The 12210-nt window shown below is 46.4% G+C and overlaps 1 pseudogene; it reads right to left on the bottom strand.

Moving 5' to 3' along the window:
- Positions 1 to 3622: 3622 nt before the first annotated feature.
- LOC142802853 (ubiquitin-conjugating enzyme E2 Z pseudogene) lies at positions 3623 to 4132 on the bottom strand (annotated as a pseudogene).
- Positions 4133 to 12210: the final 8078 nt, after the last annotated feature.

Genomic DNA, 12210 nt, shown 5'->3' with positions numbered 1-12210 from the left:
AATGTGCTGCAGACACTTGGCATAGCAGAATATTGTTGATTACCTTTTTCAATTGACACAAAGGTTTTCCTGCGCATTACCTGTAATAATATATGCCGCATATGTTGGCAGATATTTGCGCGTTTTGTTACATGCAAACTTGGGTTGTTGCATTGCTGTTCACAACTTTCATATCCACGAACCAACTCTGCAAGTGAAAGCTATCACTGAAAAACAACGAGTAGGTGACGGTATAGAACGAAAGCACTCTGCCCTGGTGTGAGAGTGATTTTCAGCAATACATCTCCATCAGTTGAACTTGAGCACTTACAGCTGGACGAAAAGTAGCGCGTGCTGATTTTACCAAAGCAAAAACTACCCACCATGGTGGTCCAACGGTTGTAGTTCTCCATTGCTGACTCAAATTCTTGTCGTATTTCGGTGTAGGCGGGAATGCTCGAAGTCCCTGTACTTTGATACAGGTGCATGCTAAAGACCCAAAGTGGTAAAATTTATAGAACGCCAAACTACGGTATCTCTTATAATCATATTGTGGTTTTCAGATGTTTAACCTCGTCCAATTGATCATTAACAACTATGTTTTTAGAGCTGTTTGGAAAATTTCAATCCGAGAACAAGGTCAGTTAAATTTTTTCTTTGCGTTTGAGCAGGCACCAATGGTTGATACTACATTTTGAGCTGAAGACGCCTCTACGTTCCCGGTAAAGAACAGAGAGAATAGGGAGAATAGGCAGTTATGGTTTACCGTTAGCGTGATAGCGAATGTTAAGAGCATGACGTTACCGTGCAGCAAGTTTCGTTGCGGGCAGGGGCTTATAATTAAGCGGGATAGCGTTTACGTGGTGTACGTGCCCCAGCTATCGAATGGTTGACAATTAGGAAAGTTGAAAAGGAAAAGAAACCGTCATTGTCTGGTTGTGTTTTGGCACCAAGCATTTTGGGAAGCTTATTTCAGTAATACTGAGAATAAATAAATATGAACCATGCACCCAATCCAAAAAAGCTGTTGCCAATTTGTTTACATCGATCTTGTAGTTAGGCCTATACGATTTTGAAATAGGAATCTATCTTGAAAACTACACTAACTTATTCGTAATACTCAGTCATCGAAGCTAATTGAAGGCAAGCGAAACCACTTTAAACAGTCGTTTGCTGCGAGCAAAGTGACTCTTTCTACAAATACACGCCAACTTACTTCCAAGCGGGCGTCCGAGAGCGTCGCGTTGTTTTACGTACACTATGTATACCAACGCTAACATGGTAAGGTTCAAGCGAAAAAGCAGCTGCGCGCGTGCTAATCGGTACGGGCAACGTACGTATTTGCACATGTACTTTTCGATCCCGTTATCACGATTCGCCGGGTATCCAGGTAAGCCCGGTGTACTATCACTGTCTTATTTTTCCGGGCGGACTTGTATTTTATGGTGAATGTTCAAAAGAGCGATGCCAACCAATCTTTCATTTGTTGTTGTAGCTCTCAGGTCTAATTTTTGGTGGTATTATCAGCAATGAAAAAAGAGCGTTCCGCTTCAGCTATGCTAATGAGCAGGGTCGCCAGAATCTTTAGCAGACGGTGCACGTTTGGGAACAATATCTCTTGGCAATTGTCAACCTTATGCATCGCAGACATGTTAAGGTTTCTCACTTCTCTCGCTTCTTTTTCGCAGCCCGTATGCTACCAAGTCGCCTTACAAACCCAAAGTTGAGATATTGTTCGACTAGACGTCAGAAAACTCCTCGGTAGTGGGAAGAGTGGCAGATTCAAAAGTAGGGAAAAAAGGGAAATACTGGGGAAAAAAGGAAAGGGACAGAAGGGAAAAAGCATCTTCAAGGGGTGCCGATGCTTTGTAAAGCGCTCACAGAACTGACCTAGCAATGAAACTTCAGCGACTCGCATCAGAATGCAAGAAACAGACAACCGACAGGTAGAGATGGTGCGCATTAACGCGTAATTAGGTAAACAAGTTGCATGCGCTGGTAGTTCTCGTAAAATTGTCGTCTGAGTTCACGCGTTCTGAGAATTTGATTATGGTGCACTGTGCTCTAAACGCAACCGGAGTTCATTCCTTATTCACTAGTGAACCGATCACTCAAGATTTTGTGTGGAACGAGGCTGCTTTTCTTCACGCCAGCGTAAGTGTGGCGAACATGATTGCGTGTACTAGTTAAAACAGTGTATACATGGCATATCTATACTGCACGGCGATATGCATATATGTACAGCATTGAACATGTTGACCTAAAGAAAAATGAAGGCTGCACGCTTGCTAAGAACAGAAGACTCTTTGCCGCAACGCTGGCGTTTTGAAGAGCAGAGCGACAGGAGTTACGGAAAACAAAACAAAAAAGAGATCACCATACATTTTTGCGCGTATATAAGTTTACTGGTGGGTACGCGCAGATAAGGAGCTATTTCTAGGTGAGTATATAGTCTAGTCCCAGGTGCATTTTCGTTTGAGACTAAGTAAATATTTCTCAACAGTGATTACCTTGCCCTAACAGATTTCACGACATTACCTTTACAATTGTAGTGCTTCATTGCTATCAAAAGCCACAGGGAACCCTAATGTCAAGCAAAGTTGCGAGAAATTCTACCCGAAAAATAACGCGTGTGAAATCAAGTTGCCAAAGTGCTGCATAACTTACAGAAACGAATTCTTATTGCGTATTGCAAGCGTGCTTTGACGCACGCAGTAAAGTAAGAAATGTTGACTAAGAGCTTTCAATGCGTCAGGGCTGCTTGGCATATGGAGCTTAAAACAAAGACTTTTCTATAGGCATGCAGTCACAGACATCAACCGTAAAAAGTCGCTCGGGAAATAAGCGAAAGCAAAAAGCAGTTATTAATGTGCAAAAACCTTCTGCGTTTGCCTCTCATTGCACATAAAGCGGAGCCATCATCGACTTGAAAGAATGATAGAGTACACGTCACATTGATTCATTTTCGAAGTTCAGTTCATTAATTCCTGGCCATGTACCTGTCGTTTACTGCATTTTAAAGCGCTTACTTTACTTTTAATGTTTACTAACTCCTCCTCTCTTCACATGTATATACGCACGAGGCGGGATGTCTCGTGACTTTGATATACATATACACATTCTGCCCAAACTACCGGTGAAAATCACGTCACAGAGACCCGGAGTGTGGGAGGGAGGAGGTTCAGACTTCAGCGTGCTCCACCCTCCTCTCCCTGGTCGGGTCGGGGTGACCACATCTCACATAAATATTTTCTGGCTACGCCACTGGTTTATTAACGGCTTGCCAACTTTTTTTAAGCTCCAAAAAAGTTTCCATGAGCCCTAGCAGTTCATGATGCCCTTGTAGTCGCATTGTAACATTTTCCTCATCGTTGGGTTGTTTGGGAGTATATGACCATGCAAGTCTTGCAGTCTCTCGAGTAGCGCGGCGTACTGCTGAGGTACATCCATGCTTGAGTCTGTGCCAATTAGAGAGAAGGTTACACTTTCGTATTTGTCATATTGTTCTACGAAGTGCTTAATCACAGCCATCTGCAGGTGCTGCGGGTACAACGAGTTGCCGAGGAGAAAAGCCTCGAGTGCGTCGCAAATCGCAACCCTGAGGGTCTGGGAGCGCAGCTTGGCGTTTCAACCGATCGTCTTTTCAAGCCAAGTTTCGAACTCCCGTTCCATCGATGAGCAACGACTGCATCGAAACGACCACCGTCTTCAGGGACGTCTCCGGGTTCCACGAAGGTCCGTCAAACGTGCCCGGAATGATGAGCGAGACGAGCCCAATGCTGTACAGTTTCCGGTTGAAGCGCACCCTTCCGCCGTCTGTCGTCATGAAGCGTACTTGCGGTGGACAGGCTGGGTTGTCGAGGGGGAACTTGAGCACGAAATGGAACAAGCCTCCCTGGCACGGCGTGTTGTCGGGTCCCACGATGACGGCGTGGACGTAGGTGACGTTGCCTTTTTCGGGCTCGACGAAGATTCCTGGCACAGGGTTGTCAATGATGTTCTTGGGGTCATGGTTGAGTCTCAGCAGACACTGCCCCGACAGCTGCTTGGGCTGGGCCAACGCGGTCTCCAATTGGCACGTAGCTGCAGTTATCTGAGGTTTGTCCGTGGCGGAATAAGGGGCGGCGATGGCTGTGAGCGGACGTCGCTGCATTCTGGTGGCCGTTTGCGCAGATGGCGGTACTTACTATACAATGGCTCCCACCCACTAGGAGGGATTGACCAAGAAAGGAGTTATTTATATATAAAATCATCACATACTATTTGTATGACTAATTATACGCAATACTTAGAATAAATAATTATGCTGATCAATATAAAAGCCATCCTGATTCATTTAAATATTTCTGTACTGCAAAACAGAGATATACAAGGACCTAATGCTACCAAGGATTGAATGTTTGAAACTTTACTTCCAATATAATGCAATCGAACACCGTTTTGAAAAATTTTCTCATCAAAAAAAAAGAGGCAGTTGCATGATAAGAAATTGTGCTGGATTATTTTCCCATCGTAGTAAAACGAGCAACGGGGGACGGCGCCAGACTACCCCTGGGCATATAATACTTTTTGAAAGTTTGAAAATGACAGTGAGATATGGTAAAGGTAACTGCCTTTTGTCGTGCTAAACGGAAACTCCTACGCCAAGAAAACATGAGGTGTTGATACTCGTTTATTTGAGCGATTGATATTTTTTGAGTGTCTTGCTTCTTGGCACGCCTTCTAAATCTGTCACGATTTATGATAGTTGTTGTCGGTGTAATTGAGAATTTCGGAACAAAGGGAGTAGCTTTTGCCAGAGCATGCGCGATTTCATTCGTTTTTATCCATTTGGGGCCTGGTACCCAGAATAACCTTGTTACAGTTACGTGGATAGGAACCAGAAAATGAAAACTACGTGATAAATGAGAGTCGCTTTTTGGAGACTACGCTGAGCACAAAAATAAAGACTCTGTAATTATGTATGGCCATACTTGATTTGGATAGGGAGCTTTCTTATTTCTATTACAACCGCCAGATTTTCCGCCAAAAATCTAGATAAGAAATTGGGAAGTGCTGTAATGAAAATGACTAGTTGAAGGTCACAAAGATTATGCCAATGCTGGACTTTCGCTCAAAAGTTAGAAACCTGATATTGTTTTGTTCCATAGATCCGCTATAAATGAATATATAAAAGCCCCTTTTATACCTCGTAATCAAGGAACGAAGGAAAATAACTTCATTTTTATTCTGTAGAACTTGACAGGGTCCCGCATCTGGCTGAGCCCCACGAAGACACCGGTAAGGCAACTTTATCGAGTGATTTTGATATATATAGTCAAAATGACTAGGATGTATTGTCTTTCATGACCATTGAAAGGAACTTCATTCGCTTTAACATCGACTGATTCAACAAGTGTTTAGGTAGTTCAGCTTAGTTGTATGAAACCGAGGCCAATAAAAAAAATAAGGCTCGCTGATACAAAAAAATAGTTTTTAGTTTTATCGTATAATGATAATTTTTAGGAATGTTTGTACTGTTAGTATCCTCAACCAGCCAAGAGAGGGCGACTGTGGTTCTAAATAGAGGACATTATTGCCTAGATGAATATCGGTAATCCAAGCCGTAAGGCCTCTCTTTCTAAAAGTGTACAAGAGACGCAGTTTATAAGACGATGCTTCAGTATATAAACACAAGCAAATCTTAATACGGGGCGTAAATACGTTTTGTAAACCAAAGTTGGTGTAGCTGTCTCGCATCCCCGATCGACCTTTGCAAAGCCTTTCCTAGGACTCCAAGTGCCCGTACTTGTATGTATGTATGTATGTATGTATGTATGTATGTATGTATGTATGTATGTATGTATGTATGTATGTATGTATGTATGTATGTATGTATGTATGTATGTATGTATGTATGTATGTATGTATGTATGTATGCATGTATGTATGTATGTATGTATGTATGTATGCATGTATGTATGTATGTATGTACGTACGTACGTACGTACGTACGTATGTATGTATGTATGTATGTATGTATGTATGTATGTATGTATGTATGTATGTATGTATGTATGTATGTATGTATGTATGTATGTATGTATTATGAAGTCTTGGTCTGGATTACCTTTTATTAGGCCCGAGGAACCGGCAGCCGACAGCTACGATGAAAGAGCCAAGATGATGATGCTACGCGACAACGATGAGGATGCATGAGCCACACATGATAATGATGATAATGTACCGGTGAAGAGGATGCGTATACTAAATGCCTACATCAATTCCCCCCACGTGAAAGCGGCCAGCCTGGCCGCGGCAAGTCAAGGGGACAAAGAACGTCGCATGAAGGGCTTCATACGGGAGACATGGACGACCTCTGTAGTTCGATAACGGCGATCTGCTGGGGCTACAATTGGTGTCACACGATAATTCACTGGTGAAGTCTCTTCAAGAACGGTGTACGGCCCAATAAACCGAGGCTGAAATTTGTCGCACAAACCAGGTGTGCGAACAGGCGTCAAAAGGAGCACTTCGTCTCCAGGTTGGAAGGATACATCACGATGCGATTGATCATAAAGTAGCTTTCTGTCTTGCTGGCGGGCTTCAGTGTTTATACGAGCTCGTTGGCGGCACTGTGCGAGTCGTGAAACGTATTCCTCTGAAGAGGATGGAGATGAATTCGCTTGGCAGGTAAAGAAGGAGACGTCCAGGAAAGAAGTAGGGGAGCGTCCATAAACTAAGTAAAATGGCGAGTAGCCGGTTGTTCGCTGAATGGCCGTATTGTAGGCGAAAGGGACGAATGGTAGAACAACGTCCCAGTTTTTGTGGTCTGGTTGAATATAGGCGGCGATCATGTCAGCAAGAGTGCGGTGGAATCGCTCAGTGAGGCCGTTAGTCTGGGGATGATAACTAGAGGCAGTCTTGTGAGTTGTGCCGGAGGCCTGAAGAAGTTCGTTCACTAGTTGTGAAAGAAAGGCCCTTCCACGGTCACTGAGCAACACACGTGGAGCACCATGACGCAGTATAATGGCTCGGAGGATGAAATCGGCAATCTCAGAAGCTGAACCTGTAGTAACGGATGCCGTCTCGGCGTAGCGCGTCAAATGGTCAATGGCTGTTACTATCCACCGGTTTCCAGCAGCACTGACTGGGAGGGGGCCATAAAGATCGACGCCTACAACTTCGAATGGTGTGGCTGGGCACGGAAGAGGCTGTAGTTTACCGGCGGGAGCAGATGTTGGTAGTTTTCTACATTGGCAGGTAGTGCAGGACCCGACGTACCGAGCTACACTAGTGGTAATGCCTGGCCAAGAAAACCGACTTCGAAGGCGATCGTAGGTTTTATGGTAACCAAGGTGACCAGCAGTTGGATGGTCATGAAGTGCCCTGAGGACTTCGGACCGAAGTGATCGGGGTAGAACGGGAACCCAGCGCTGACCGTCAGGATGGTAAATTTTGCGGTACAGCACCGAGTTGTCCAGTTTAAATTGCGAGAGTTGGCGACGGAGCCTTGCATTAGGTGGACGGGAACTGCCAGTGAGGTAGTCTATAATACGTCGAAAGTATGGGTCAGCCAACTGTCGAGAAGGAAAATCGTGCGGGTCGTCCGAAGGCAGCTGGTTCATAGAGGCGAGAGAGGAAACCGCCGTAGACGTGGACTCCGAAGGCGTGTTGTGCAAATCGATGGCGGAAACCCCGAGTGGAGTCGCTGGTAGTGGGCAGCGAGAAAGAGCGTCGGCGTCACTATGCTTCCTGCCACACTTGTACACGATCTCAAAATCATATTCTTGGAGGCGTAGAATCCAGCGTCCGAGGCGTCCCGACAAGTTCTTGAGTGTCGAAAGCCAACATAAAGCATGGTGGTCGGTCACAATGGTGAAATGGCGGCCATGCAGATATGGACGAAATTTCTGTACGGACCAAACGATGGCGAGGCACTCCTGCTCGGTTATCGTGTAGTTCCTCTCGGCTGCGGAGAGGACGTGGCTGGCGTATGCAACGACTCGCTCTCGCGAAGAGTTGTCGCGTTGCAGGAGCACGGCTCCTAAACCGTGGCCGCTAGCGTCTGTGTGCAGGAAGGTTGGTGCATCATTGTGAAAATGAGCAAGTACAGGGTCGGTCGTGAGGGCACTCTTCAACCTGTCGAAAGCCGATTCACATTCCTGAGACCACTGAAAGGGCATACCGGAAGCAAGTAGCTTATGAAGTGGTGCGGCTATGGAGGCAAAGTTTTGTATGAATCGCCGAAAGTAAGAGGTGAGACCAAGGAAACTTCGCAAATCTTTTGGTTTGTCAGGGCGAGGGAAGCGAAGCACTGCAGCAGTTTTATCAGGGTCTGGGCGAATTCCGTCCTTGCTCACAATATGACCGAGTACCTTGATAGATCTGCTGGTGAAATGGCACTTTTTGGTGTTAATTTGAAGACCAGTGCCCGCAAGACAAGTCAGGACCTCGTCCAAGCGTTGCAGATGTTGAGGAAACGTCGATGAAAAGACAACAATGTCATCGAGGTAACATAGGCAAGTCTTCCATTTCAGGCCACGCAGCACGGTGTCAATCATGCGCTCAAAAGTTGCGGGCGCATTGCATAGACCGAACGGCATAACATTGAATTCGTATAGGCCGTCCGGGGTTGCAAACGCAGTTTTTTCTTTATCATCTTCGTGCATGGGGATTTGCCAATAGCCGGAACGCAAGTCGAGGCTTGAAAAGAATTCAGCACCTTGTAAAGAATCGAGGGCGTCGTCGATACGTGGCATGGGGTATACGTCCTTCCTAGTGATCTTATTGAGTGCTCGGTAATCGACGCAAAATCGTACGGAACCGTCTTTTTTACGCACCAGAACCACTGGAGACGACCAAGGACTGGTTGAGGGTCGGATTATCTCCCGTTGCAGCATATCGTCTACGTTTTCCTCAATGATTTTTCGTTCGGCTAGGGAGACGCGGTACGGAGGGCGGTGCACAATGGATGTTCCGTCGGTCTGAATACGATGTGCTGTAGCAGTTGTCTGGCCCAGGGAGGATGAATGAACGTCAAAGGAGTTTGCATGCTTTTCGAACAAATCAAGCAGCTGCTGCTTCTGTGAGTCATTCAAGTCTTTGTTGATGGCTGCTGTAAAGGCCGAGGGAGCAGCATGATCTGCAGGATGGCCTTTAGAGGAGACAGGGGTAAGAGGCACAACGCACACAGGCTGCAGATCGGCAACGCAGGCGACAGTAGTGCCCCGTGGTAGTAAAATTTTATCTTGTGTGGTGTTGGTAGCAGCGAGGACAGTTGATCCACTGTTGAAGCGAGCCACACCTGATGCCAGATCTATGCCTTTATTAGGGCAACACGGTGACGGAGTGACCAAAATGTCACCAGAGTCGACGTAGTTGGACAAAACTGTCACTAATTGATGTTCGTTTGGTGGTAACTCGATGTCTACTGCAGCGATGAGTCGAAGTGGCCTGTAGGTTTCGTCGTTGAGCAAGTGGTCCATGTCAGTAAGATGGACGACACATTGTGCACAGCAAAAGCCGCAGAAGCAGAGGAAAGAAAGTCCCAGCCTAAAATGAGTTCATGGGAGCACGGGGATAGCACAGCAAATTCTATATGATGAAGAATTTCGTCGATTAGTACACGGGCAGTACAGAGAGCGGAAGGGCGAATCATTGTTTCCTGGGCTGTAACCAGTGTGGGTCCATCATAAGGCGTCGTGACTTTTCGAAGACGGGCACACAAATCAGCACGAATAACAGAAAACGCAGCCCCAGTGTCCACCAAAGCATCAACGTCCACTCCCTCAACTGTGACCGCAATCATATTGTAGGGGCGCGTTGGAGGAATTGGAGTCCTGTGTTGGAATGCAGTTTGTCCTCCAAAAACTGCATCGCTTAGTTTTCCGGACGCCGATCAGAAGTAAGGGAAGCAGGCTGAAGAGGAGAAGAAGAGCGCCGGTAAGGCGACGGTGAACGGCGTCAGGTTGATCGATGACTACTGCGCAGTTCACCCGATGCTGGCGGAGATGGAGACCAACGCGGCGGTGACGAATAACGGCGACCCTGGTACAAGGCTCCTGCGGTATAGTCCCGTTCGCGTATGTCATACCCTCGGCGCTCGTCTTGCTGGCGCTTGCGGCAAAAGCGTGCAATGTGACCACGATAGCCGCAATAATAGCACGTAGGCCGAGTCGATCGATGAGGAGGGTAGTAGCTTGCGCTAACTGCACCAGGAGAGAGAGAAGTCAGAGGGACAGGTGACGGCTCACGCGGTGGTGATGAAAAGCTCGTGGGAAAGCTTGTGGGAGGTGCGGCAGGAACCGACGCATACGTTTGTGGCGGGGACGTCGAGCTGATGGTGCCTGGTAGTGCGGCGGCGGTGTGCGGGAACGATGGTAGAGTACGAGAGACAATGGGCTGCAGGTTGGCCATGTGGGTCATGGACGTGAGCTCTTCCCTGATGACATCCCGCAATGACGTTGAAGAGGACTGAACGGGACACACTGAAGGTAGTGTGAATCCCATTGATTCTAATTCTTCACGTATAATCGCCCTTATCGTGTCTCGCAGGTTTGGATCAGTCGTAATACGGGCCGCGTCACTGTCTGATTGTAGGCGCATAGACTCAAGTTCTTCGAGGCGCTGACAGGTTGTAGCAACGTCAGCAACGGTAGCCGGATTTTGGATCGCTGGGGCCTTGAATGCGACGGGTGCAATCCCCTTAAGAAGCTGGCGCACCTTGTCTGATTCTGTCATTGGGATGTCAACCCGGCGGCAAAGTGAAAGAACATCCTCGATGTAGGATGTGTACGACTCCCCGATGTGCTGTTTCCGAGTCGCGAGAGCTTTCTTTGCGAGAGCCGAACGAACAGCCGGTGTGCCAAAGACATGGCGAAGCTGATCTTTGAAGGCTGACCAGTCGGGGATGTCGATGAAGTGGTTGAGGAACCACGTCTTCGCGACACCCGTGAGGTAAAATGACACGTGAGCGAGTTTGTAGGCGTTATCCCACCGGTTAGCAGCGCCGACACGTTCGAAATCATCCAGCCATTCTTCCACATCTTCCCCGCGCATACCAGCGAAGGGATGGGGCTCACGCTGGAGGCTGTTGATGACGTGAGAACGCGCGGCACGCAGTGGTTGAGTGGGAACGGCTGCAGCACCGGCCTCATCTTGGTGCGACATGTTTCCAGACACCTGGCCCAAGCGGTGACCTGAACGTAGGTAGCTCCAGGGGGTAGAGTGGTCGAGAGGTACTGGGATCGTTACCCAGCACCTCCACCACGTATGAAGTCTTGGTCTGGATTACCTTTTATTAGGCCCGAGGAACCGGCAGCTGACAGCTATGATGAATAAGCCAAGATGATGATGCTACGCGACAACGATGAGGATGCATGAGCCACACATGATAATGATGATAATGTAGCGGTGAAGAGGATGCGTATACTAAATACCCACAGTATGTACGAATGTATGTGCAAGCTATGTATGTATAGTTGTGTATTCAACGTGGGCATGTGAAAGGAGATGGTTATTATAAATTATAAATTTTTGTGATGCTTTACCTGTATGTTTATTTCATATTAGTTGTACATGATTGACTGCCATACCTGCTGCTTTGTCAACTTGTGAACGGGGTCAGGACCTGTCAAGCTCTTCAGCTTTTAGTCCTGTACTCCACCTTATCTAAAGGAAATAAAATGATTGATTGATTGATTGGTATTTTACCAAGTCCAAACGTGGTGTGTTCTGGAGTTTGCAAGTTATTTTATAGTACCTGGTTTACCCAAAGGAAACACCATAACTGCGTTTCTTTTAAACATTACGGTGTAAATAGATATCCTGTAACCAGTTTTGAACGACGCACATTTACGCTTGTAAGCGAATATGATATTGAATGTGTATCCTTGTCTGAATCCAAAATGATTCATATTCTGCATATACATATGCGTACACATCTTCATGAAAAGGAATAGTGCTTAGCAATATATTAAAAAGGAGAGGCGACGTGACTGCTCGCTGAGGAACTCCTCGTAACTAGAAGTGTACGTTTAAAGAATTACCCTTGCGTGAAAAAAATCCTTCAATTTGAAAACTCACTAAAGCACCTTACTATAAAGTTAGGAATTTAATGAAGTTTTAATTAATGAAATAATATTTTATGTTATACACTATCGTAAGCTTTTGATATATCCAAAGTTACCAGGGCTGCTGTTTGTCAATGACAGTGCGCCAATTAGATTCGGCTCTCCTAGTCTACATGGG

This window comes from Rhipicephalus microplus, chromosome 3 (genome assembly GCF_043290135.1).
Source record: "Rhipicephalus microplus isolate Deutch F79 chromosome 3, USDA_Rmic, whole genome shotgun sequence".
In the NCBI taxonomy this organism is placed as follows: Eukaryota; Metazoa; Arthropoda; class Arachnida; order Ixodida; family Ixodidae; genus Rhipicephalus; species Rhipicephalus microplus.
The sequence above is the reverse complement of the archived record's forward strand: the minus strand, read 5'-3'. Positions and strand labels throughout refer to the sequence as shown.